At 47.0% G+C, this 27951-nt stretch overlaps 1 protein-coding gene across 9 annotated transcripts in view; it reads right to left on the bottom strand.

Annotated features, from left to right (window-relative positions):
• The window catches only part of SMARCA4 (SWI/SNF related, matrix associated, actin dependent regulator of chromatin, subfamily a, member 4), a 57653-nt gene extending 51606 nt beyond the window's left edge, over positions 1–6047 (bottom strand). For all 9 annotated transcript variants that reach the window (XM_034791984.1, XM_034791989.1, XM_034791985.1 and 6 more), the window contains exons 1-2: positions 5897–6047; positions 483–579 (exon numbers count right to left, since the gene is read on the bottom strand). The gene's annotated coding sequence lies outside the window, so the exon portion shown is untranslated. The remainder of the gene's footprint in view (positions 1–482; positions 580–5896) is intronic.
• Between the last annotated feature and the right edge of the window lie 21904 nt (positions 6048–27951).

The raw sequence follows: 27951 nt of genomic DNA, 5'->3' as shown, positions 1-27951 counted from the left end.
GTAAGTTATGTATTTCATTCTCTTGCTGTCAACAGATAATGTGATCTGCCAGTTGCACCATACTAGGATTTCAAATGCTTTCAAGGACAAAATATTGCTTTGAGCAAATGCACCACAATGAAATGATACCGTACTTCAAGGAATACGAATGTAATTTAAGTGCTCTAGCTAGAAAGAAAGTCTGCTCTTAGAACCAGCAAAGGAATCCGAAAGACCTGAAATGACACTACAGCCCCATTTTTCTAACAGGACGCCCAGTTCAGTTCACTACAGATCTGAAAATGCAGCAACACTAAAATTCTCTCTCCCCTGCTTTATATGCTCCTCAAACATATTTCTAATGTGACTGAAACTGAAAGATACTCTGCTTTCTAATGTCAGCTAAGTGATATTTCAATAAACCACAATTAAAACTCACGTCTGTAGCACGTAAAATATCAATACTGGACCAGAGATGAACACGTCAGTAGCCCAGAACTTACCTGTGGACATTGAGGTCTCTGATATCTCACAGCCCAGAGCCCATGTGGTGATGGAGGAGGGATTGAGGTCTCAGGATTACCAGTTTTTAATTCAGTGCTGTAGAAGAAAACTGGTCATTACTATTCTGTCTAAAACTCATGTTTATCCAATAAACAGATCTGCTTTGTCAAGATGTAAAATGACTGGCTCACCTCCTTTCAGACTTTCTAATGCTATAAGAACTGCTGCATTTCACTAAAACAAGTTTTGCTGGTGGAGAGCCAGACACTTAAGTGTTCTACAAAATGTTAATACAATTTGTGCTATGTCTCTCTAAATGGGAAACTAACAATTGCTGCACTTAATGGATTTTAACTTATTTGCCTTTCCATTAAAATACAGAAAAAAATTCTTCTAAGGGAAATGACCAGTTCTAGGTATCGTGAAATTTGTCACTTATTTACCCTTTTGCATTCTGGGGTTGAAAATATAACACTGTTTCCTTGTCCTCCCCCATCTGTCTGTATCTGTTTTATATTCAGATACTGAGCTCTTTGGGGCCGAGATTATGTTTGTTTATATCTGTACAGCACCTAGCTCAATGGGGCTGCGAGGCACCTCCACAATACAAATAAACAGTCATTCCATACAAAACACTGACCACATCACTCCCCTCTTTGGCTGCATCTGTACGAGGAGAAAAAGTGCATTTTTAAACCCATGTTGTAATCCTAGCATTGACAGGGAAGTTATCGTTTTAACCTGTGTTAGCTGGCTGAGATAAACCCTAATGGGGAAGCTTAGGCGGCTGTGTGGCTAGTGGATGGAGCACTGGACTTGAAGTCGGACTCAAGAGACCCGAGTTCTAGTCCTGGCTTGCCAATGTCCTGCTGGGTGACCTTGAACAAGTTATGTATGCGTCAGTTTCACAATCTGTGAAATGGGGACAATTATACTGAACTCCTTTGTAAAGCACTTTGAGATCTACTGATGAAAAGCACCAGCTATTAGTGAAGATATCTAACCTCCAAGGCCCATTACAACTCTGCCCCTCCCTACTTATCCACTCTTATCTCATCACAACCCACACCTTACACAGATGCCAGCCTCAATTGCCACTTTTCACTCCTCCCACAAACACCTTTTTGCTTTCTTCTATGCTGCCCCTTATGCATGGATCATCATCACTGCTCTGGTTTCTATGTTCTCCAGCTCCAATCCACTACAAACAGATACTGGCAGGGACTGTCTTTTTGTTGCGTGTTTGTAAAGTACACTTTGTAAGAACAATGTTAAATATTTGTTCAGGGTGACCCAATGGTTTGTTCTGACCCTGATTGGAGGTCCCAGGTGCTATTCTAACATAATGAGGTGCAGCTGAATAAATTCAACGTTTATTGAAATATTACAAAAACTCCATATTTCATTTAAAATGTATATAGGTGACTGTCTCCAACTCCCCGAACCCTTCAGAATAGTCATCTTTTCTGGTGGGCAGGGCTGATGGACAATTCTGTATTTGTACTCAGCCTAGCACAGCTGAGCCCTGATCTAGACCAAAACCCCGAGTGCTAAAGGAATATTATAAAATATTCACTGCCTCAAGAATCAAAACTAGTGATCTTTGTGTGAATGTGTTTGTTAAAGCAGCAGGGATCTCAGATTTCTCTCCACCCAAAAACATCTTATTTATTTCACAGCCATAATTTCAATCAAAATAAAAATTAATATAGTACCACCTTAGAGAACCATTACTTCTCTCTTGATCACAGAAAACATATTTAATTTATTTGTAATGCTTTTCCTATTTCCAAAGCATTCTTGTGCATTTTTAGATTCACATTATAAGGCCAGAAGGTACTATTGTAATTCACTGATGCTCTGATGGACCAGTAACTGTTTAAAAGATAGGAAACAAAGGGTAGGAATAAATGATCAATCTCCACAATGGAGAAAAGTAAATAGCGGGGTCTTCCCAGGATCTGTCCTGGGACTTATGCTGTTCAACATGTCCATGAATGATAGAGAAAAGGGGTAAACAATGAGATGGCAAAATTTTCAGACAATACAAAATTAGAAAAGATTGTAATCATCTTTGGATTTAACTGAGAGATACAAAAGGATCTCTCAAAACTTGGTGACTGGGCAACAATATGGCAGATGAAATTCAAATGCTGATCAATGCAAAGTAATGCACATTGGAAAACATAATCCCAACTATACATATAAAATGATGGGGTCTAAATGAGCTGTTACCACTCAACAAAGATCTTAGAGTCACTGTGGAGAGTTCTCTGAAAACATCCACTCAATGTGCAGCAGCAGGTAAGAAGGCTAATTGAACATTAGGAATCAGTGGGCAAGGGATAGATAATAAAACAGAAAATATCATAATGCCTCTATATAAATCCATGGTACGTCTAGACCTTGAATACTATGTGCCGTTCTGGTCATCCCATCTCAAACGATACATTAGAACTGGAAAAGGTGGAAAGGAGGGCAACACAATTATTAAGGTATGGAACAGCTTCCATACGAGGAAAGATTAAAACAGACTGGGACTGTTCATCTTAGAAAAGAGACAACTAAGAGGGGAGATATGATAGAGGTCTGTAAAATCATGACTGGTGTGGAGAAAGTGACTATTTACCTCTTCATATAACACAAGAACTAGGCGTTAACCGATTAAATAGCCAGCAGGTTTAAAAACAAACAATAGGAGGTACTTCTTCACAAAATGCACAGTCTACCTGTGGAACTTGTTGCCATAGGATGTTGTGCATACCAAAAGTATAACTGGCTTCAAAAGAGAATTAGCTACATTCATGGAGGAGAGGTCCACCAATGGCTATTAGTCAAGATGGTCAGAGCTGCAACCCCATGTCCCTAAATTTCCAACTCCAGAAACTGGGACTGGGTGACAGGGGATGGATCACTCAAAATTGCCCTGTTCTGTTCATTCCCTCTGAAGCATCTGGCACTGGTCACGGTCAGAGACAAGATACTGGCTAGATGGACCATTGTTCTGACCCAGTACTGCCATTCTTCTGTTTTTAATTATCTAGTCTGAAAGAAAACTTGCTTGCTTCAAAAACGTTACTGTTTTAGTTGTTAACAAACTAAGCATTTACAATTTTAACAGTTATTTGCTAAAGTATCTTTTATAATTTGTGGTGTATCAGCTTTATTTTTGAGTTTTCTTTGGCAGAGAAAATGATAGCAGAATTCTCATTACACAGGAATAAAAGTCATGGGAAGGTTTTAAAACCTTTGAAAACCATTCAGGCATTAAAAATAAAATTAAGGCACATTTTCTCTTCTTGATGTTCATCCCTGAATTACACAAAGGATGGGATACAAAGGAGTCAGGTACCCAAATCCCCTCAACTGCTTTGAAAATACCAGCTGTAAAGAATAAGGAAATATGCCACAGAAGTCTCACTTGGAGATGACCTCCTTAAATTGTCTGCTGTGATAGGCACATTCCACTATGCTGAAAACCCAACCTGTGTAGAAAGGTAATCAAATATGCTACAAGACACTTAAAAGCCACTCGTTTTGATATGATCTTAATGCAACTCATGAATTTTAAAAAACAGCTGCACAAATCCTTTAATTATATCCCCACTTCTGCTTCTCTTTAGATTCTGATCTTTGAAAAAGGAAAATATAAATTATTTTAACACAGAAAATTAACAGATTCTCTCAGTTAACTTGCCAATCCCCTTTCATATTTTAATGGCAAGAAGATTAGCATAGCACAGTCACAGCGATCTGAACACGCTACATACCATTTATCCGTCATTACACTGGGGGACCAAAGAAAGATGAATGTAAAACATATGAAGATATACATCCAGTCTACCAATCACAAACGAAGTGAAAAACCTGAAGAAATCCTCCCAGCAAATGTCAAATCTGTCACTCTCCTCCGTCTCTGAAGGAGATATGCAGAAAATTGGGTTGTATTTTAAAATAAAGATAGGGCACCTAATATCTGGACATCAAAACAATTATGCAGAAGAGAAATTCAGATACTTAGGGTAATTTCTCTCTCAAAGATGGGAATTTGTAAAAACATCTAACATTTAGAACTAGATATTTAATATATAGTTAAATGTCTCAGACTTCAACACAGGCTAATATTTGTGTCAAGTTTATACACATCACAAAATGCCCTACATTTTTTAAGATAATGCAGGTTTTGAATGTTGAATTAAAAGACTTTTTATTTGAATGATCACTAGAAACACACACCACAAAAAAGTGTGTTCGCTAATATATTTGACAGTTACTAAAAAACCTGCTACATGTTACAAAGTATAACAAAGAGCCTCTGCCTTAAAACAATAGACTACATTGTTAACTGGTGTGTGATCAACAAAGGTAATATAAATTTGCCCCCAAAACAGGAGATAAAGGAGAACAGTTAAAACCCACCATTAGAATATTGGGGCCCATCAGTAAATATTGCCTTTATTTCCAATTGGAAGTTGTGCTACATATTGAAACCATTCATATTTAAATGTGCTTTGTGTGTATTAGAAAACCACGGGGGTGGAGGGGAGGAGAATGCTGTGGGCAGAGGGGGTGGTTATGAATTGGCTTTGTGAGTAGATCCTCTTTAAATTGGTCCCACCCTCAAATTCATGTAAATGAGCTGAGTGGAACTGGGGCAATTCTTTTTCACCCCTTCCCCCAACACATCTGACAATGGGCTTTGCCCGTGGAGTTGCCTGTGGTTATGGGCCTTTTTGGTGCAGCTGCTGCTGCTCACGGTGCACCTTTCATCCTCCTCCCCCAACATATGAGAACAGGAGTGTCTCTCCAGGAAGTTTCAGAGTAACAGCCGTGTTAGTCTGTATCCGCAAAAAGAAGAACAGGAGTACTTGTGGCACCTTAGAGACTAACAAATTTATTAGAGCATAAGCTTTCGTGGACTACAGCCCACTTCTTCGGATGCATATAGAATGGAACATATAATGAGGAGATATATATACACACATACAGAGAGCATAAACAGGTGGGAGTTGTCTTACCAACTCTGAGAGGCCAATTAATTAAGAGAAAAAAAGCTTTTGAAGTGATAATCAAGCTAGCCGAGTACAGACAGTGTGATAAGAANGGGTTGATGGGGGCAGGGCCCCGGGGGTTAATGGGGGTGTCAGTGGGGGTTAAGGGGGGCAGGGCCCCGGGGACGGGAGGATGCTGATGGGGGGAGGGGCGAGGGTAGTGTGTGTGTGTGGGGGGGTTATTAATTGCTCCCGTCCCACACAATGGGCTGGCCGAGCTCTCGCAAAGGGAAATCACGGAGGCCTCTTGACCTGCCCGGGCCGCCGTAGCCCCCTCAGCACCTCGCTCCTCCCCGCCATTTCATTCAATGGGGGAGCCGGCCGGCCCCCCCCACGCGGCGTGCCCGGCCTCCCGGACTTACCGTGCCCGTCCCTGGAGGAGCCGCTCGCGGGGTCCATCCCCGCCGGGGGGGGAGCGGGCGGGCGGGCGGCCCGGGGTCTCCTTCTGGGGGGGACAAAGGAACCGCCGCCGCCGCCGCTACTGTGTGGGAGGGAGACGCTCGCGCTCCCCCTTGCGCGCGCCCCCGCGGCAGGCAGCAGCTCGCGCGCTCTCGCTCCAACTCCACCGCGCGCGCTTCGCGCCTGCCTCGGTCAATGGGCGGGACCTAGCGGGGCTCGCGCTCAACCGCCCGGCCGCCCCCTCCCCCAGCGGCGCAGCCACGCCTTCCCCTGCGCTTCTGAGCTGCACAGCCAATCAGGGCAAGGAGGGTGGAGCCAAGGAGGGTGGAGCCCCAAGCACGTTCACCCAATGGGAAGAAACCTGACGCATGCCTCGGCCAACGCGTTGAGACGGTCCCGATGTAACCCCGCCCACTCCTTTCGGCGCGGCAACCAATGGGAAAGTATCTCAGGGCTCTCCCTTCCGCCCCCCCTCACAGCCTCAGGACTCGCGCGCTCAGCCAATGGGAGTTAAGGAAGGAGACTCGCGCTAACGCCTTCCAGCCAGCCTCAGCCAATGAGGTAGGAGAGCGAAGCGTTCGAGCGGCCGGGGGCGGGGGCAAAGGGGGCGAGCTGTGCCCGCTCTCCTAGGTGGCGCGCGCTGGCGGTGCGAGCGGCCTCCCCCTCCCCCTCGTTGGGAGCCGCCGCCGCGGCCACGCATGCGCAGTGCCAGCGCCACTGCGGCGAAGGGGAGGGGGTTGGTGGGGCTGAAGGGAATGGGGGCCTCAGGAGGGGGGCGGGGACGGAGGAGAATAGGCTGATGGGGGAGGGGCACGGGAGGGGAACGAAGGGAGGGGGATGGGGAGTAGAATAGGGGACTGAGGGGAGGTGAATGGGGGGCTGAGGGGAGGGGGCTCAGGAGGGGAATGAGGGTGAGGCGAGGGGATGAAGGGAGGGGGATGAGTAGAATAGGGGGCTGGGAGGGGAATGGGGGCTGAGGGGAGGGGGCTCAGGAGGGGAATGGGGGCTGAGGGGAGGGGATGAAGGGAGGGGGATGAGTAGAATAGGGGGCTGATGGGGCAGGGAGGGGAGCTTGGCAAAGGAAGGGGCTGAGGGGAATGGGGGGCTGAAGGGAGGGGACTCGGGAGGGGAATGGGGGGCTGAGGGGAGGGAATGAAGGGAGGGGGATGAGGAGTAGAATAGGGGGCTGATGGGGCAGGGAGGGGAGCTCGGAAAAGGAAGGGGCTGAGGGGAATGGGCTGAAGGGAGGGGACTCGGGGATGGGGAGTAGAATGGGGGTAGGGAGGGGAATGGGGGGCTGAGGGGAGGGGGGTGATGAGTAGAATAGGTGGCTGATGGGGCAGGGAGGGGAGCTTCAAAGAGGAAGGGGCTGAGGGGATGGAACTCAGGAGGGGAGGGGCTCAGGAGTATAATAGGCGGTTGATGAGGCAGGGAGGGGAGCGAGGAAGGGGCTGAGTGAGGGAAGAGAATAGGGTGCAGATGGGGAGGGGGATGAGGGAATTGGGGCTAAGGAATGATGGAAGAAGGCAGGGAGGAGAGTGGGGCGGATGAGGCGGCAAGGGCTGACAGAGGAGTGCCTGGGGGAGGGAAGGATGGTGGCTGAGTGGTGATGGGAGGAGGGCAAAGTGAGGAGGGGGGATGATGAAAGAGGCAGGAATGGGGAGACAGGAGCTGGTGGTTCTCCTGGGGGTCTCTCTCACAGCCTGGGAGTGAAGGGGTTTTCCATGTGCAAACCAACCATCTTGTTCAGGGGTTAGTGGTGTTGATGGAAGTAGCCTGAGGGGACAATAGCTAGCAGGAATGGGATGAATGAAGAGATGAGAACTTTAGGGTAAAACTCATGGAGAGTTCCCTGGGAATGAAATGTGATGGACTGTGGAATGATTCCTTGAGGAACTGTGGAAGCCCTATCGTTTGGGACTGGACCAAACCTTTGAAAAGAGACCTTCAAGGAGAAATCTTGCATAAGAATGTAAAAATGGCCATACTGGGTCAGATCAATGGTCCATCTAATCCAGTATCCTGTCTTCAAACAGTGACCAGTACCAGATGCTTCAGAGGAAAAGAACAGAACAGGACAGTTATCGAGTGAAATTATCAGTAGAACAGATGGACTAGAATCTAACCGGTCTTTGCCAGCACTAACGTCTGAGATTCTCTTGATCTGTCCCATTCTTTTTCAGCATGAAAGAGGCCACAGTGTGAGCCTCCTCTGATGAGACTTCCATTTCTGGTCACCCACTTATGCATTGTTATTTGCAGCATCTAGTGAGAAAGGCCATCTCAGTCAGCACACTAGGTAATGTGACAGCCAAAAACTGCCTACATAATCCTTTGGCTTCTGCAAACCCTCTCTTCCAAGGCTCTCAAAGCACTTTATAAACATATACAAAGCATCCCCACATTTCTGTGAGGTATATAATATAGGAATGCTTCCAACTACATCTGGGGCCGAATGTAGCACCTGTTTAACAGCATGGAAAATGTCACATAATCGTTTAGGGCAGGACATAAGGAGCCCTATATGCAGTTGAAACAGCGGGGGAATTTAGGTCAGCATAATGGGCCAGAACACCTGAAAATGGCCAGTGTTTAGTGGCCAGCTTCTAAATGTTATGATTCATCTAAACCTAGCCTTTGCAGCAACACGGCACCCATTAAGGGGCATTGATTCAGAGGAGAAAACACTCTACTGAATCAGCAGCAAAGAGTCCTGTGGCACCTTATAGACTAACAGACGTATTGGACCATGAGCTTTCGTGGGTGAATACCCACTGCGTCGGATGCTCATTCATCCAACCACTGCCCCCAGCCTGACACTGCTTGTGTGTGAGAACTGATAGGGTCAGAGGAAATAGTGGTACCTCCAAAGGCGTTATCTCAAGTTTCAGAGTGGAAATGTGATGTGATCAGTCAAGTAAATTGCCTAAGGTATGCCCACGCTGGGCAGCAAAGACTACCACCTTTTGGACCCCACCCAAAATGGAGACCGTTTGCCTCTCCCACAAAATCTAGGCCCTGCTTCTCTGTTACAATTAACAGGCGGTGTCCAAGAGCTAGTTATCGCCCCTGATTCTTTGCCCAACCCCAAGGGGTTATTGTAATCTGCACTAGCTGGCATCTGGAAGCTGAGGAGGGTGAAGAATCTGCCCCCTCAGCTAAATTTTATGCTCTTCTGGAGGCAAAAAATCATGTCAGGATGGTCGGATGGATTTTCCCAGTCTCCATTTTCTCCTGTCTCTTGCCTTCTAGATTTTTAAAAAATGAGTGCCCAGTCATATGGATTCCTTGCCCAGATTAGGAGTCTGGATTCCACACAGAAAAACTGCTAGGTCATTCCATGGCAAAAGCTTTCAGCATGTAATCTGGTTGTGGGAGACGTGGACGTTTGAGAATGATGATTGTTTATGTAGCACTGTACAGTGTATGCAGAATTGTTAATATATGTACAGCACTGGAAGTTAGGGAAGTGGGCAGCGGTGGAGTCCAACAAAGGCGGCTGGGCTCCTAAATCCTTCAAGGGTGGAGGCACAGGTGTTGGCAGTCATGGAGGATGGAAAACGGATGCTGGGGTGGAAAGAAAGGGAGTTCCCCTTCCAACCATGTGAAGGTTGGGAATGGAGTGGAAGTGGGGACTTATGCATGGGTGGAGGAGACTTTGTGGCTGCTGGGGTGGTTTTGCTACAGCTCGTGAGCAAGGGCTAGCCAGTGACCTTGTCAGATATGGTCCTTGGAATGGAAGGAGCACAAGCAACTTTTCCTACCACTGCCATGCCTCTCCTGTGTTTAGAGAAGCACAGTAGGAAAGAGAAGCATAAAGAGAGAACAGGACTGATATTAACAGGCCTCTGTGTATCTGGGCAGGGAGTGATATGAACAGGAAGAAGAGAGAGGCAATGAGAGATGGCAGGGAGGAAAAAAACCAGTTTAGAGGAGAAAACAGCAGAAAGATGGTAAGTGTGTTTTATTCGGGAAGGGGATATTTGTATCGACATCTCTCCCAACCGCTGCTGCTTCTGCTTATTTCCTTTCTCTCTCCACCTCTTCCTCTTTCTGCAGAGGCGATTGAAGTGTGGGCACCTGTGAGACCTTTAGCTCCGTCTCTTATGTTAGGCCTCTTCATTCTAGCATGTAGAAACTTACCTAAAATGGTCAAGATAAGCTTAGATTTATAATGTGGCTGAAATGAACACATACAGTAGTGTAATTTCAATCCAAAAAAAACACCAGCATTTTTTAAGGAAGCATTTTTCCTAATCCCCCGCTGGAGCATGGATGTTAGATTTGTCTCTCCACTTTCAGAAGTTTCCAGCCTCTACTGCTCTGAGTACAATGCAAAGGGAAAAGTTACAAAAGGGGCCATTTTATTGGCAGTCCTGGGTTGTGTACTGCCTGCCTTCTTCTATCCCAGAGATGGCTGCCTTTCAGTGGTGGGTGCAGGGACACCCTATTGAGTTTGGAATGCATGCTGGAATCGTGAATGATGGGTGTAAGGTGACCAGATGTCCTGATTTTATAGGCACAGTCCTGATTTTTGGGTCTTTTTCTTATATAGGCTCCTATTACCCCCCATCCCCTGTCCTGATTTTTCACACTTGCTGTCAGGTCACCCTAGATGGGCGCTATAAACTAAAGAATGTATCTATAAATACGAGCACACACTATTTATTCTGTGCCAGCTAGTTTAAAAGTTGTCTGCCTCACAGCCCAGTTCGACAGATGCATATAACTTGATTATTCCATCTAACATGAGTGTTCCATCTTAAGAGATTGCACCGGTACAGGCATGTGTGAGTTATTCAAGCTATTCCTCCTGAAGTTCATTCCTTGAGAAGCATTTATATTATTAAGCTTCAATTAACATGCACATTATTAATTGAGCTTTACAGCAGTACATGTTCAGAATGCCATATTATCACTTTTCCCCCCAAAAAATTTTAATTTTCACTGGAGCAAAGGAGACCATTGATTCTGCTGTCACATAAAAGATTGTTTTCTTTTGTTATTTTACAAAAGAACTTTAGTGCTTGCTCCAGGTAAAAGCAAGAGAAAAATCTGTAAATCCTACTCTTATTAAATGAGTCTAAATCAAGGAGAGCTGCTGACTGTGATGGGGAAGATCTGCATTTTCTTGCCTGGTAGTCACTGGTGCCAGACAGATGCTGTTGGTCCAAAATTCATGAGCAAGTCAGCCTGACATGTTTATTGCCTATTGATTTTTTTTCCTCCTCTGTCTTTCACGACCACTGTGTAGTCTGACTGCTAATAGATTACCATAGTCTTTAGCAGAAGCAACAGCAAAACAGAGCATTAACACATAAGCCCTTATGTGCTGCTTTACATCTACAAAACACTTGACAGATGTGTAAACTGAGGCAGCGATTTGCCCAAAGCCAAACAGCTAGTTGGTGGCAGAGTTGACACTAGAATCCAGGAGCGCTGAGTCTCAGGGTCTGTCTACAGCGTAATCCCAGGTGTGATTGCAGCATGGCTAGACACACCCATGATAGCACAGGTAAAAATGACAGTGTAAACATAGTGGCATGGGTTAGCAATGCGAGTGTATGCTCGGGGTCCCAGCTGTGCTTGTCTTGCTCTGAACCCCCTGTTGCCCTATCCATCTACGTTGCTGTTTTTAGACATGCTAGTGGAGTTGCAGATATGTCTACCCATGCACTAATCACATCTCAGCTTGCAATGTAGACATACCTTCAGTGGTCTGCTCCCTTCTCTGGCACTTTCCATTGGTAGGAATAAATAAAGGGTGGGGATGGTGCGAATGGGCATTTATAGTTTCCTGAAAGATATTCATGGGTGAAATCGGGTTTGATTTTTCTGGGCTGTAGTTGGCAGAAATTCTTCATTCGATGTATAATTCAAAACTTCTTTTCTCTATTTCAATCACAGCAAAGCTCACACAACCAGGAAATAAGAATGGAGGTTACGCTTGTAAGAGATGAGAGTGTATTCTGGAAAGCCACGACTCAGAGAAGTGCTTAGGGTTCATGCCAGTTGAACCTGAGCTGCCCGTGTGAGGCTGTAGCTAAGAAGGAAATTATGATCCTTGGATATATGAGCAGGGGAATATAAAGTAGGAGTAGGGAGGTGGTACTACCTCTGTTTACGACATCAGTGAGACCATTATTCGAATATTATGTCCAGTGCTGGGGTCCACACTTCCAAAGGGATACTGAAAAATTAGAAAGAGTTCAGAAAAGAGCCACATGAATGATGTATAACAAAGAGTCTGGTGGCACCTTAAAGACTAACAGATTTATTTGGGCATAAGCTTTCGTGAGTAAAAACCTCACTTCTTCGGATGCATGATGCATCCGAAGAAGTGAGGTTTTTACTCACGAAAGCTTATGCCCAAATAAATCTGTTAGTCTTTAAGGTGCCACCAGACTCTTTGTTGTTTTTGTAGATACAGACTAACACGGCTACCCCCTGATACATGAATGATGTATGTACTGGAAAACATGCCTTCTAGCGAGAGACTAAAGAAGCTCACCCTGATTTATTCAAGAGAAGGTTAAGAGGTGACTTGAGCACAGTCTACAAGTGTCTATGTGAGGAAAAGATTTTTGATAGACGGCTCTTTATCAGAAAAAGTCATGAGATCCAATGGTTGGAAGCTGAGGCTCGGCATATTCAGACTAGAAATAAGGTGCAAATTTTTAACAATGAAGGTAAATAATCTTTGGAACAAAATTAGAAATGAGGCACTTTTTAAAAAAAAAAAAACAGTGATTTACCACTGGAACAAACTTCCAGGGCACATGGTGGATTCTCCATCCCTTGATGTCTTCAAATCAAGGCTGGATGCCTTTCTGGAAGATATACTTTTGCCAAACATAAATTACACTTTAGTCAGAGACAAGATACTGGGCTCAGTATAGAGATAACTGGGTGAAAGTTAACAGTCTGTGAGATCAGACTGGATGATCTAATAGGCCCTTCTGGCCTTAAACTCTATGACTAAATCTTTTAGAAAAACATCCAGTCTTGATTTAATCTATCTCACCAATAAGCTATAGCAGGGGTTGGCAACCTTTCAGAAGTGGTGTGCCGAGTCTTCATTCATTCACTCTAATTTAAGGTTTCACGTGCCAGTAATACAGTTTAACGTTTTTAGAAGATCTTTCTAGAAGTCTATAATATATAACTTAACTATTGTTGTATGTAAAGTAAATAAGGTTTTTAAAATGTTTAAGAAACTTCATTTAACATTAAATTAAAATGCAGAGCCCCCCGGACTGGTGGCCAGGACCCAGGCAGTGCGAGTGCCACTGAAAATCAGCTCGTGTGCCGAAGGCGGCACGCGTGCCATAGGTTGCCTACCCCTGAGCTATAGACTTGATGCAGAAATAGAGTGCAGTTCCTGTCTAGCCTTAAGAGTCTATGAACTCAGTGGGGCTCTGTGTGGGCATAATGATTAGCAGGATCAGGGGCTATTTTAAGTGCTTAAATTTTGGGGTGCCCCACTTGCGTGCAGGCCTACCTTTTAAAGGTGTTGTGCACCCAATGACTTCATTAGGAGTTGTCCGTGTTCAGGATCGCTGAAGGTGGCAAGTGCAGAAACAGTAAAAGGAAATATTTTTTTCACACAATCAGACTGGAAATCTGCCACGGGAAGTCATTGAGGCCAAGAATCTAGGAAGTTTCAAAAGGGGATTGGATATTGATATGGATAACATTAATATGCAGAGTTATAATCATCACCAGCAAACTCTGGAAGGGATATTAACCCTCATGTTTCTGGGCTTAAAACAGTCTCTAACGATCAGAGATGAAGAGGAGACCTAATGCCAGGGGAAGGTTATCTCACTACTGCCCACTGCAAAGTTCTTACACCTTCCTCTGAAGATTTGGTGCTGGCCACCGGTGGAAATCTTATACAAGACAAGATGGACCTCAGGTTTGATCCAGTTTTGCAGTTCCTATGTTCATAAAAATCAGGCTTACGGTGTATTAAATTAGTTATGCAAAAACAGCTAGTCAAAATGAGTGGCCCTGTTGAAAATATGGGCTTTAGTTTCTCCATCTTTATAATGTGGATAATCCAGTCTCAGAGGGGGTTGTGAGAATTAATTAATGTTCGCAAGATAGAACAATGCTGTCTCTGCTAAGTATTATTATTATTTAGCAGACAGATTGTAATTGTTCTATGAAAAAAAATCTCATGACATTGTGTTCAAAAATAGTTCCTGAGCTCCTCTACACAGCTGTCACATTTCCAAGTTAAATATCTCAGTTGGTTGTTACATTTGTTTTCAAAATACCAAAAGAGATAAGACCACAGCGGGGACTGATGGTTTGCCAAATATCTTTGTGGGCCTTTTAAAATCAAAACCATGCGAGTTTCCTGGACCACACTAGAAAGGACACGTCACTGGCAAAAGTGCAGCCCAGAGCACAAATGGTCGGAGAGCCCTGGAACAAGGGGGTTAGGATTAGAGTCAGGATGGTTTTATGAGGAAGCAGAGTTCAGTTCTGGGGGTTGCCACGCACTTCCTCTGTAACCTCCACAGCGAGGCTGAGTCTGGGTCAAGTGACTTGGGCTCACGCTGTGGGCTAAAAACTGCACCAAAAACATTCCGGCTTGGGCTGGGCTCTGAAGCCTGGCGAGGCAGGAGGGGCTTAGAGCTCCAGCCCAAACATCTGCATGGCTATTTTTCCGTAGCGTGAGCCTGAGTTGACCCAGGCTCTGAGACTCGCTGCCATGGGATTTTTTGGTGTGTAGATCTACCCTCTGTGTCTCAAATCCCCATTTGTAAAAGGAGGCTACTACTATCTTTCTTCCATCCTGTCTTGTCTCTTTAGATTGTAAACACTGCCGGGCAGGGAGCGTCTCTTACCGTGTGGCTGTGTGGTGCCTAGTAAAATGGGGCCCCGTATTACTACTGGCATACAAATAATAAAGACGTGCAGTAGAAATGCTAATGGGGGGATAGACGGCCATTTAGCCAACAATCCAGCATGGTGGATACTTCCAAAATCAACAACATGTTTACGAGGACCCATTAAATGAGAACAAAACATACACCAGTGGGTGGTGAGTTCCTTCTCTATCTTAAAATGCTAATTTACAGCATAAATACAGAGAAAAATTAACCCCCAAAGGAAAAAAAACTGACTTCTTTCAAAACAGCCCATTACCAATGAGCATGCTGCTACCAGCAATTTCCCACCCCCCATATCCTCAAGATGAAAACTCAGACGCTGTAGAAGGTACAAACTCTTCAGCTGGGGAAATGTTTGGAGAATCTGGCTCGCAATGATACATCAAAAGCGTGCGTGATTTCGTTGGAGGATGTATCAATGGTAAAACTGATGCTTTGAATATGAGACAGAGACCAGAGAAACTGGAAAATAGTTTTAAAAAGATGAAAGCCCATACAAATCGTAGAAACATAGGACTGGAAGGGACCTGGAGAGCAGAGGTAATCTAATCCAGTCCCCTGCACTCATGGCTGGACTAAATGTTTGATGCGCGGTTCCTTAAACAAGTTATGCTAAATTAGGGTCACAACTATATGCATATTAGAGGTACCTGCTAGCACAGAATTCTGGAGCTAGTAGAGTTTGCATAGATACTTTGCGGAAACTTGCTAAAACTTAACATACAGGATGACCTATAGCTGTGGAAAAATGCTACCAACTCTCTTCCAAGGCAGCACATTCCAAATCTTCAAACAGAGGCATGCTGGCAGCTTTGTCTGGTACACAGGAGTGGGAGCAAATTCTCACAGAAGGTGGGTTTAAAGAGGACTTACATTTGATGACTCATAAATCCTTTTCCTCTTTTCCCTGCTCTGAGCCCAGAGATGCAAAGCTAGGAGGCAGGACTTGCGAGATCAAAAAGGACGTTCAAAGCAGAAAGAGTGGGAACTTCATTTTTATTCGCAGCAGAATTTAGAATTATAAATCAAGGGCAGAAGATTATACATCGTGAGGGATGTTATTTAGCACTCTATTTGCAGCTTTAAAATTAGCAAGCGAGCACATTAGGACCTCAGAAGAAGAATGGCACAAGCAAACTCTGCTGCCTGTTACAATGGTCTGAGGTTGTGAACCTGTTGGCCACAATTCATCCCTGGCGTAAAGCCAATGGAATTACATCCAGTATGGATTTAGCTCCAGTGAGAGACTGTGTCTTGTGCAGTTAACAAGACAGAAACAGGATGTTAAAATTATGTTATGAAAAAAAGAGCACTGGACTTACGTTCTCTATATCTTTCATTCTCCTGTACACTCCTGCAGCACTACCAACTCCAAACATGAAAGGTGAATGAGTCAGCCCTCCCCATAAATCACACAATTGGCTTAAAAATCATGAGATTTTAAAAATTAATAAATCTGTGGGTTTTTTTTGTTAGTTTGCCTTCTGACTTTTGAGCCTTTAGGAGTCACGTTTCCAAGCTTTGTAGCCATGAAGGCCAGAAACGTACTTTTATTTGTTTTCAATGAAAGCTGAGGGTTTCACATAAATACCACGACTCTGGCAGCTGGGCCTTTAAGAAACACACTAAATATCAGGAGACTTGCATTTAACACATGCAAGTTGGCAACACCCCCTCTTGTATTCCCTCATATTCGTCTCCTGTCTGTTTTAGTTCTATCTTGCATATGCACGCATGTGTGTAGGCCAGTGGTACTCATAATGTTTTACTGGTGAGCCCTTTCACATAGCAAGCCTCTGACTGCAACCCCCCTTATAAATTAAAAACACGTTTTCATATATTTAACACCATTATAAATGCTGGAGGCAAAGTGGGGTTTGGGGTGGAGCTGACAGCTCGCGACCCCCATGTAATAGGCTTGTGACCCCCTGAGGGTTCCCGACCCCCAGTTTGAGAACCCCTGGTGTAGGCATTACAATATATTCTGGGTAGAGCTACTGGAGCTCACAGCATATTGTACTGGCTTATACTGCGGTTGCTGATGCTTAAAGAAACTTCCAATAAAGATGAATTAGAAAGAAATGCTGACAGGTTTGAGATAAGAGTTTAATGGCACCGCAGATAGAGGAGCTTGGAAAAATAAAAGGATTGTCTCCTGGCTTCCCAGGCGCATTGCAGAAGAGGATGTAGACCAGACAAGTTTAAGAAAAGGAAATAGAACGTGTTAGGGCAAAGTGTGTGGGAAAAGAAGAAATTGTGTGTCCAGACGTTTACAATCAGCTCACGGGTCGCAGCTGTTTGGAGAGAACGAAAAATCAAATGATTTTCTCTGTTTACGTACAAAAGATTCATGTGAGTAGCACAAATGACAAAGCGGGTAAAACGTCCAGATCTCCCAGTGAGATAATCACTTCAGCACCCACATTGGTAACAAGCTAGTTCTGATAGCATTCTTGTTGCTTTTCTGGGTGCGTTTTGACCACATTTTTTTTCAGTCTGACTCTCAAACGCAAACTGTGATATTTGTGGATTAAAGCCTCTTCACAGCACCTGACAACTTCCCCACAACAGCCTGCGAGGTAGTTAAGTACCATTATCCCCACTTTACAGAAGGAGAGATTGAAGCGTAGAGAAAGGGTACTTGCTGGAGATCTGGCCACAAACTAACAAGCTGGGACAAGGAATTCCTACCTGCCAGTCCTGTGCTCCAAGCATTGGGTCAGCCAGCATTGATAATCCTTTGGATACATTTAACATTCGTATCTATCAGAGAGTCAAACAAAAAAAGTTAAAGATTAAGGGTAAAAATGTTCAAAAGTGCCCAAGTTCCAGGGCTTTAGGCCCAGATCCTCAAAGGTATTTAGGCACCCAACTCCCATGGGAATTAGGTGCCTAATACCTTTGAGGATCTAGGCCTTCAGCACCTATTATTTGTATTACTGTAGCATCAAGGAGGCCTAGTCAGTTAGGCACATAGCAGCCCAGGGGGATTTTCAAAACCATGTATCTCCATCTGTAGGTAGCAAAATACCTTTTAAAATCTGCCATTGAAGCCCTAGGAACTTGTCTTTTAATGAGATTTAGCTCCCTAGGCGCCTAAGTCCATTTTCAAAAGTTATTTAGGAGCCCAAGTCACTTAGATACCTTTGAAAATCTCAGGCAAAGCTCACATGTCTATCTCCCCTCATGAACGGAGTGATTATTTTTCTGCCTCCTGTTTAGGCACCACCAGTTCTGAGACGACAAAGCAGAATCTTTCCCCCGCCCCTTTTCTGATTTGAATGGTTGGAGGTGGTTTAGGAGGTCCGGAGAGGATCAGAGATTAGCTCTGTACAACGAGCTGTTTTCTTTGCCATCATTCCTCCGTGTTAACGGCTGGCCAGGGAAAGGCGGGGGTGGGGGAGACTTGGCTTGCAGGTTTCGCTCTGATTCTTCCTTCTGATTTCTCAAAAGACTCATCATACTTTTGAAAGAGACCGAGAGAAATAATTAAGTCAAAGAGCAAATTGAAGGCCAAGGCCTATAATTCTTTGGGCAAAGATCCTGCTCCTGTTGCAATTAGCATTTCCTGCTGATGTTATTAATGGAGTCACTGACCCCACCCACACATTTCTAAAAGGGTTGGGCAGAGGCTGTCTTCCATTTCCATGGGATGGCGGCGGGGAGGAGAGGGGTCAGCTTACCATGTTCATTTCCTGAGGAAGTGGGCAGGTCAGTTGTCTGTTTCTATTTAAACCTGATCTCCTTGCACTCTCCCCCCTTCCCCACTCCCAGTCTGTCCTAAAAATGGAGAGAGCTCGACACAGATGGCCTTTTTGTTTAAGCAGTTAGGCCCAGCATGTAATTCTCACCCCCAGTGGGACAAAAGCACACCACCTCCCATGGTCTGGCCTCAGAGCTTCTGCTACCCGCTAGGACAGTGGTTCTCAACCAGGGGTTCACGTACCCCTGGGGGCAGCAGGGGCCTTCCAGGGGATACATCAACTCATCTAGAAATTTGCCTAGTTTTACAACGGGCGACGTAAAAAGCACTGGCCAAGTCAGGACACACTAAAATTTCATACAGCCAATGATTTGTCTATACTGCTCTATAGACTATTCACTGAAATGTAAGTACAATATTTATAATCCAATTGATTTATTTTATAATTATAAAGGTACAAATGAGAAAGTCAGCATTTTTTCCAACAACAGTGGACCGTGACACGTGTATTTTTATGTCTGATTGGGTAAGCAAGTAGTTTTTAAGTGAGGTGTAACTTGGGGTACACAAGACAAATCAGATCCCTGAAAGGGGTACAGTCATCTGGGAAGACTGAGAATCACTGCTCTGAGAGACATTACAGCAGCCCCTGAGCTTACAGTGTTGTCCAAGGAGCCCATGCAGGGTCTTTTGCGGTAGAAAAGAGGCATTACTCAGTTGCAATGAAGATAAAAGGGATTTCTTTCATGTAGGATGCCAGACACAGACATGACGCTGCAGCTTCCAGACTCATTAAACTCAGGGGACGTCCACCCTGTAGTTTGGAGGGGTACTTCCGGCTTGTGTGGAGATACAGGCGCTAGTTCGGATCAAGCCAGTGCGGTGATAATAGCAGTGTGTAGCCACAGCGACTCAGGCTACATACCTAGGATGGTGGACAGGACCGTACACGGGTAGCTAGGCCTTGCCGCCGCAACTACGCTGCATTTTTAGCATGCGAACTCAGTCAAAGCCAGCGTGTGTACTTCTACCCAAGGCTGCAGGGCGGCCCCACTCTAAATGCCACTACACTGGCGTGTCCTATATCCCAGCCTGGCTAAAGCAAATCACGGGAGAGACCATGGACTCAATCGCAGCACCCGAGAGCTGCTGGGGCCAGGAGCAAGGTCAGACCATGGGCCAATCATCAAGATTTGCTGGCCCAGATCTGTTAGAATCCCTGTTAGAAATGGTGGTAGCTGGGAGTGTCCTCCCCACGGACTGAGGAGCATGTGGGAGCTGGCCTCCGCTGGGAGTCGTTCGTTAGTGTACCTTTCGGTTCCCAAACGGGGGGGCCAAGGATTCAAATTATCGATAGGATGTCCGGTAATCTAGTAAAGGATCCGACTATCCTTATTTTTCCCCAAGCAGGATAGCGACAGCTATAGGCTGATTGTAGTGGGGTGGGGGTGTGTGTGTGTGTGTGTTATGGTTTTGTGGTTCCCTTACAGCTACCTCCTGCCAATACAAAACACCAGGCCTCCTACGATGAGGCAAAAGCACGCAGCCCGGGGCGTCCTTCCAAACACACCGGTGGTAATTAGCGCCTGGAGACTATCGGAGGAACGAACGAGGGAAGCAGCAGCAGAGAGAATTGCTGGGTTCTCTCCGCTCTCACCCAGGCGGAGGTTCTGATCCTATTTTTGTTCCGTCTCTCAGCCCTGCGAAGTTCCAGCCATCGATGGCCCTGTGTAGCTTGGAAGCTTACTCTTTTCTGTACCACAAATTCCATCTCCGGCCCACTCCTGCGTGGAGGCTCTCGCTTCTTCCCTGTAACTGCTCCGTAGTCCGTGCCAGCTGCTAAACCCGAGCACGTGTCAGTCCTCTCCCCCTTGGGACTACTGCCTTCACCACCTTGTCGTCCTCCAGCCAGGCTGACTTCCTCAAACATCCTTTCATTGGCTTCCTCACTTTTAAGCTCTGACTCTTCCTTTATTTACGTACATACACACACTTCGGCCCCAACCGGGATCCTTATGCTTCCCCATAGCCTGTCTCCTAGCTGCTCCTGTAGGCCCTGTCTCCACGAAGGCAATTCACACCACCACTGCAGTTAGACCAACACAAGCCCATGCCGCTAGAGGTTAATGCAGATGCATCTTATGTGGGTAAATTCCCAGATCGAGCTGGATTGTTTGACCGGATCAAGGTAATTATGCCGGTGCCAGTTTCACCATGGGCCTTACACCAGTGCTGATGCTGTCACCCTGCCTCCCGCACTGCCTGCCTTTGAGATACCCAGAACAACCTCCGGCCCCGAGTGCAGCCGGCCCTCTCCTGCTTCGTGGAACTCCTTAACCACCCTATTGCTCAACTTTCCCGCACTCGGCTGCTCTCCCGCACGGATTGCTCCATGTTCCATGACTCACTTCTCCCATTCCTGTTGTCAGAGTTCGGTATAAGCCCCTTGAGAGAAGGACCTGCCTGCGGTATAGGGCGAAAGCACCTGGCGCGGCCTAAGTAATAATACAAATAAAGCAAAGATCACGGCATGGCACCGGGAAAGAGAAGAGAAGCCACATTCCTGGAACCTGTGAAAGGGGATGGGGTACATATGCTGGATGGTACGATCCAATGATTATTAATTATTTGTATTACCGTAGCAACTAGGAGTCCTGGCTCGGCATCCTATTGGCTGTGGCGCTGTACATGCACCGAACAGAGAGACCGTCATTGCACCATCGGCTCTGCACGGACAGCGGAGCGACTTCTGTGCGCTGCTCTTGTGAGTACAAAGCCCCGTGCAGGCGTTCGTCACCACAAGCAGCACATTCCGGGAGCCAGAGAGAAACTGGCCGTTGTTTGAGTGGGGGAGGGAAAGAAAACCCAGCAGCCAGGTTGTGCTTCAGCAGCTGCAGCTGGGGTGCTCACTTCAGCGTCTCGGTCATCCGTGACGCTTCATTACAAGCGTTGTCAAGCTCGGGTGCTGAATTCAGCCCCGCGGGATCGATGGGTTGTGAAGCGTGGCACAGCCGACTGGAGCGAGGCTTGCAAACAGCCCAGCGACGGCAAGTTCCCTCGCCGCTGACTTTCCCCGGCAGGCGCTCGAGCTCTTGAGCTGGTGGGTTTGCTGGGAGAAGACTTGCACTTTGGTGCAAGGACAAAAGAATCGCTCAGCTTTGCCGCCTGCCAGCGAAATACACACCAGCAGCTGCACCGCATCTATAAACTTAATGGAGTCGCTCTCAGGGTCTCAGATCTTATCAGCCCTCCAAACCCCCTCTCCCCTGCAGTACACAGGCCTTTGCTTCCGCCCCCGTGGCCTGAAGCGCCACCGTCTTGCGCTCAAGTCAGGACAGTGCTCAGAAACTCAGCACTTAAACAGGGGCTCTCATCTGAGTCAAGGTCCCAGGGCAGCACTAGGGGCTCGGTGGTGTCAGGGGCAGTGTGGAGGAAGCATTAATCCTGTTTATTACGGTATGCCCAAGGACCAAGTAAGAGCGGGGTCTCCATTGTGCAAGGCGCTGTACAGAGCAGGAGACAGTCCCTGCCCTGAAGAGCTGCCAATCTAAATAGACAAGACGACCAAAGCGTCTGGGGCGAGGGACACAGTACACAACCCCAAAGCCCCAGTAAGATGCTAGGAGTCAGAGATGCCCAGGAAGCACCACTGTCCTGGCCCTGGCCTCTTGTGATCATTAGAAATAAGAGCCTAGGAACTAACCCACCATTATCTGAGTCAGATTTTAACTAGGGTCACTAATGTAACTCCCTGAATCCCCCTGCAGGTTCCACTGGATGGAGACGCCTCCTTCGCTTTCCTTCGTTTTATTTACGTGGGTTGGATGAAATGCGCTGATTGCCCCACGAGCATGCGTGGATGAGACCGAGACAGGACGCAAACCAACTCCCTCCTTCCCCTCCAAAAAATCCTACACATCGTGCACTCAGTGTTCAGCTGCATTTCCTGACCGCGTGGCAGCGAAATCAACCACCTGCATTTTTACGGGTTAAAAAAAAACAAAAATCAAATCACACCCCTCACCACGATAGTTCTACCAGTACATCAACTGTGCGCAGAGCAGCCCTGGGACACAGACTTTGGGTTTGTCTCCATGGAGCAGCAACGCAGGCCAGAGAATCTCACCCACCCGCTCCTGTAACAAACCCCTGACCTATGGCTGAGCTATTGAAGTCCTCAACTTGTGCTTTAAAGACCTCAAGGTGCAGAGACTCCTCCAGCAAGTGACCCGTGCCCCATGCTGCGGAGGAAGGCGAAAACCCCCCAGGGCCACTGTCAATCTGCCCTGGAGGAAAATTCCTTCCTGACCCCAAATATGGTGATCAGCTGAACCCTGAGCATGTGGGCAAGACTCACCAGCCAGCACCCAGGAAAGAATTCTCTGTAGTAACTCAGATCCCATCCCATCTAACATCCCATCACAGGCCATGGGGCATATTTACCGCTAATAGTCAAAGATCAATTAATTGCCAGAATTAGGCTATCCCATCATACCATCCCCTCCATAAACTTGTCAAGCTTAGTCTTGAAGCCAGATATGTCTTTTCCCCCACTGCTCCCCTTGGGAGGCTGTTCCAGAACTTCGCTCCTCTGATGGTTAGAAACCTTCCTGATGGCCAGTTTATATCCATTTGTTCTTGTGTCCACATTGGTACTGAGCTTAAATAATTCCTCTCCCTCCCTGGTATTTATCCCTCTGATATATTTGTAAGCTCTGCACTGGGAATGATCCTGGGGCAATTCTCTGGCTCGTGGTACACAGGAGGTCGGACCAGATGAGCACAATGGTTCCTCCTGGCCCGGAGGTGGTTATTTATGGAAGAGGAACAAGCGCCAGTTTCTCGGGAATGGCTTGGGCTGGGAGCATGCTGGGGCTGCGCATGGGCGCAAACGGGAACGGTTTGTTTCCTCCTGTAGGCAAAAAAGTACGTCCAGTAGGTTCCCGGCCTCTGTTAGGAGACGGAGTCTGCACAGGGAGGGTCGTGCACACTCGAGGGGGGATACATGCCTCTCCCTAGTGCTTCCATCCGCGGATCTGAAAACTCAGCCTCATCCCTGGGTTAGCGCTGGGATACATGGGGAAATGGAGGGGAGGGGACTTGCTCCCAGGCAGTGGCAGAGCCTCACCCCGAGGAACGCAGCGTAGCTTAGGGGGCAGAGCATTGGGCCGGGACTTGCGACACAAAAGTTTATTCCCAGCTCGGCCGCTGGGTGACCTCGGGCAAGTCACATCCCTGCTCCGTGCCTCAGCTTCCCCCATCTGTAAAATGGGGATAATGCTACTGACCATCTTTGTAAAGAGATCCACTGAGGAAAAACATTATATCGGAGTTAGGCATTACTACTATCCCCCCTGTCCTAACCGCTAGACCGCCACTCCTCTCCCATAGCTAGGAACAGAACCCAGCAGTCCTGACACCCGTCCCCACCTCCTCTGCTGTAGCCCCTATGCCCCAATTCCCTTCCAGGCCTGGGAATAGAACCCAGGTGTCCTGACTCCCAGTGATCTGCCCCCCACCACCCCTTCTTTCTGTTTCTGTTGTCTAAGTGTGAACCGTTTCCAAGATGGATTCGTTCCCAGTAACAGTTTTCTACCAACATCGAACACCACCGCTGCTTTATTTCCCTGTGAATTTCAAACAGAACTTCAGACGAAGCAGCGGAGGGGAAAGCCCCTTTGGGACCTCACCCCTGGCCTAGCAGGGTGCGTGCCGACTCAGGCAGGCAGACAGGCACCGAGCCATCGATACAAGACAATGTAATAGACTTTCCACCAAAAATAAAGAAGCCGCCTCCACAATTCCTGGGTGCCGCTGATAAATTCATTTCTTCACACTCTTTACCAGGATAATAGCTGGCATGATCGCAGTTAATAGCAACGGAGCAGTTGTCTCCATGACAACATTAGACCCTATTAAAATCACCTTCATCTTTCCGAGCAAGTCGTCTCCTAGGGACGATAGAAACAACTGAGGGGAAGGGAAAAAATGATACTGGGGCTTGTTTGTTTCTCTCTCTCGTTTTAACGTTCCCCATCGTGCCGTTAAGTTGGTCCAAAGCCCAGAAAACGCCTCAGTGGACTCTGGTCTATTTCCGAGCGATCTATCGAGGGGAGAACTGCAATTTTAGATCTACACGGGCCCGGATTTCATGTACACTCAGGGCTCTTTACGGCCATCCAGCAGCATAAAGGGCCTTGTTACAGCGGGCGCAGATGTAACTGACGCTCACTTGGAAGCCCCTTTCCCGTGCCGGAGCAGTGCCACGGAGAACAAAGCGCCCCAGAATTTAGGATCAGATTGTGGAGGAAGATGGCGCAGCGAGTCACCAGTCCACCCACACGTGGCCAGTTTCAGCCCCTGGGCTCTCGAGGGTTTTTATTATCTGGGCCAGGGTGGGGAGAAGGCGCTTCCTACGTTGCTGGCATCCATTGGGACCCACTGGAGCGTCACGTTTAGAGTCAGTCTCTCAACTCAGGTTTGCCAGGCGGGTGGCACAAGGTTACCACCGTCTAACAGTCAACAAAACTGGGTTACTTCTTGCCCTAACCCCTCTCTCGGTATCTGATATCTCTCGATCTCTGGCTCCTTCCCGTTATCCAGAACAGTCGTGTCTCCCTGCCCTGCCATCTCCCCGCTACACACGCACGCACGTAGCTTTTGCTCTCTGTGTGTCTGCCTCTGGTCGCCATCCGCCTCCTCGTTGCTTTCCCTGCTGCATTAAGCTGTGCAGGGCGTACAACTGCATTATGTAATTCTAGAGCGGCGTAACTTCTGCTCTCGTCTAACATTTCTGTGACTTTGATCTCAAAAGCAGCTCACGATTCAAAGCCGCTTTCTCCCATGATGAGGGCCAGAGAGGCTAGATGGTACCATAGGGCAGTTCATGCTAGTAACTTGCACTCCCAATGTGCACACAGGTACCTAGTGGTCAGAGGACAGGCCCGGGGTCAGAAAACTGTCCCGTTACTCCTAAGCAGCAGCGAGAGACTGCGACTCGGCCACTGAGTCACTTGGCCAAATCACGTGCTCATCTGTAAACCGGGGGGAAATGACAGCTGCCCAGCTCTGCAAAGTGCACTTCAGTCCTGTGGAGAACGGTGCTGCAGCTGCTCGGTCTAGGGCAGCGGCTCTCAACCTTTCCAGACGACGGCACCCCTTGCAGGAGGCTGAGTGGTCTTGCGCACCCTAAGTTTCACCTCACTTAAAAACCACTTGCTGACAAAATCCGACCTAGAAGTGTCAGAGCCCGCTAGTACTGACGAATGGCGGACTTGCTCATTTTTACCATAGCATTAGAAAATAAATGGATTGGAATAGATGGTAGTTACATTTCAGTGTGATACGTGAGCCGGTTTTTTCCATGTGCGAGCCTTGCCCGAAGCCCGAGTCCTGCCACCCGGGGCCGAAGCACATAACTTACCTTCACAGAGACCCCTGTGGGGTGAGGCCCTGGGCAACTGCCCTGCACGCCAGGCCCTATGGCCGGCCCTGCACTTGCAAGTCCTGTAACCACCAGGTTGAGAAACGCTGATCAAGGTGAGTTGAGTACCCCCAGGAAGACCTTTGTTCATCCCCAGGGGTACATGTACCCCAGCTGAGAACCACTGCTCTAGAGGCCACACTGAGGTGAGAGCCCCATCATGCACAGACCCGTAACAAGAATGATCCCAGTAGAGTTTGCAATCTAGGCACAACAGGCAAAGGAAAGCTTCTTAACCTCTTTTTACAGAAAGGAAACTGAGGCACAAAGATGTTACAGGCCAGATCCTCAATGGGAGTCTGTCAGAGTATCTAGGCCCCAATCTGGGCCTAAGTGACAAGCCCAGGACAAAACTGGACATCGAAGCCCAGGAGAAGACTGGACATCGAAGCCAGATCTCCTGAGTCCCAGCCCAGTGCCTTAGCCACCAGACCACCCCCCATCTTCAATCCGCAAGTGGCAGTGGCAGGATTACCTGGGCAGCGGAGCTGAGCGGTTCTTTCCTGAACCAACAAACGTTCCGAGAGAGCTAGTGGCTCTTACACCTGCCTCACGTTTAAATCGAAAGCTCGGCTCATAGATCTCGCCCCTCCTGTTTGAGGCCATGCAGAACCTCCTGGTGGCCAACGGAGCTGGTGTTTACCTCGAAAATCACATGGTCCCACTTTACATGACGGTTCCATTTCTAAATAGTTCATAACGGGTTAATACCCAATTCAGACATGTTTTTAATGCATCGTTCATCAATCGTTATGGATTGAGGGACAGTTTTTGTCCTTCTGTAACACATACCTCTCCTGTCTGTAGTACGTTTATCACGCTGTTATTATTAGAGAGAGGCAGTTTTGCCTAGTGGATAGAGCGCAGGACTTTGGAGACCTGGGTTCTAGTCCTGCCACTGGCCTGCAAGTCACATCACCATTGTGCCTCGGTTTCCCCACCTGTATAATCCTGACCTGCTTTGTAAAGCACGTTGACAGCAACGAATGAAAAAGCCCTAGATAAGAGCTAGGGGTGATTATTTCTATTACAGCAGCACCTAGGAGCCCCCCGGCTGGACCAGCACCGTACTGTGTTAGGCCCCGAGCGGACACAGAACAAAAAAACTGTCCCTCCATTCATCCTGCATTAACCCTTTAGAAACTATTTATTCATGGAACCTTAACATGCATTGTGGCCAAAGTAATACAGTATTGCCAACGCCAAGAGTTCAAAAACTACCAGTCAGGTCCCCCAGAACGATGAGATCAGCTTACAAATACACGACTGTAAATAATACCACATTTGGGGTCCGGTTTCTGCGCCGTCAGGGGGCAGGGCGTTTGCATTTCTCCACAAGCAGGAGAGCTAGGAAGTAACTTTAAGAGGGAAAGCAGAGATGCTCCCATCATCCCAGGAGATCACCGGGTATCCCGAGACTCGCGATAAAAGCGCGAAAGTTGGCCCCACTGGCTGACAACAGGACGTGTTTCATCAGAGACAACAGACACTTCTCCACAGTCTGAGCTTTGGAATGGGCACAAAAGCCATGAAAGAAACACCGCTAGCCAGGGAAAGTGAGATGCGACAAATCCAGTGGTTTTATGGGGCAGAACAGACAGCCTTTGACCTGCCTGCAAAAGCAACATCGTTTTGACTAAAAGAACAGGAGTACTTGTGGCACCTTAGAGACTAACAAATTTATTAGAGCATAAGCTTTCGTGGGCTACTGCCCACTTCTTCGGACGCATATAGAGTGAAACATATATTGAGGAGATATATATACACACATACAGAGAGCATGAACAGGTGGGAGTTGTCTTACCAACTCTGAGAGGCCAATTAAGTAAGAGAAAAAAACTTTTGAAGTGATAATCAAGCTAGCCCAGTACAGACAGTTTGATAAGAAGTGTGAGAATACTTACAAGGGGAGATAGATTCAATGTTTGT

Source organism: Trachemys scripta, chromosome 16 (genome assembly GCF_013100865.1).
Source record: "Trachemys scripta elegans isolate TJP31775 chromosome 16, CAS_Tse_1.0, whole genome shotgun sequence".
Taxonomy (NCBI): Eukaryota; Metazoa; Chordata; order Testudines; family Emydidae; genus Trachemys; species Trachemys scripta.
This window is presented reverse-complemented; position numbering and strand designations above follow the sequence as displayed.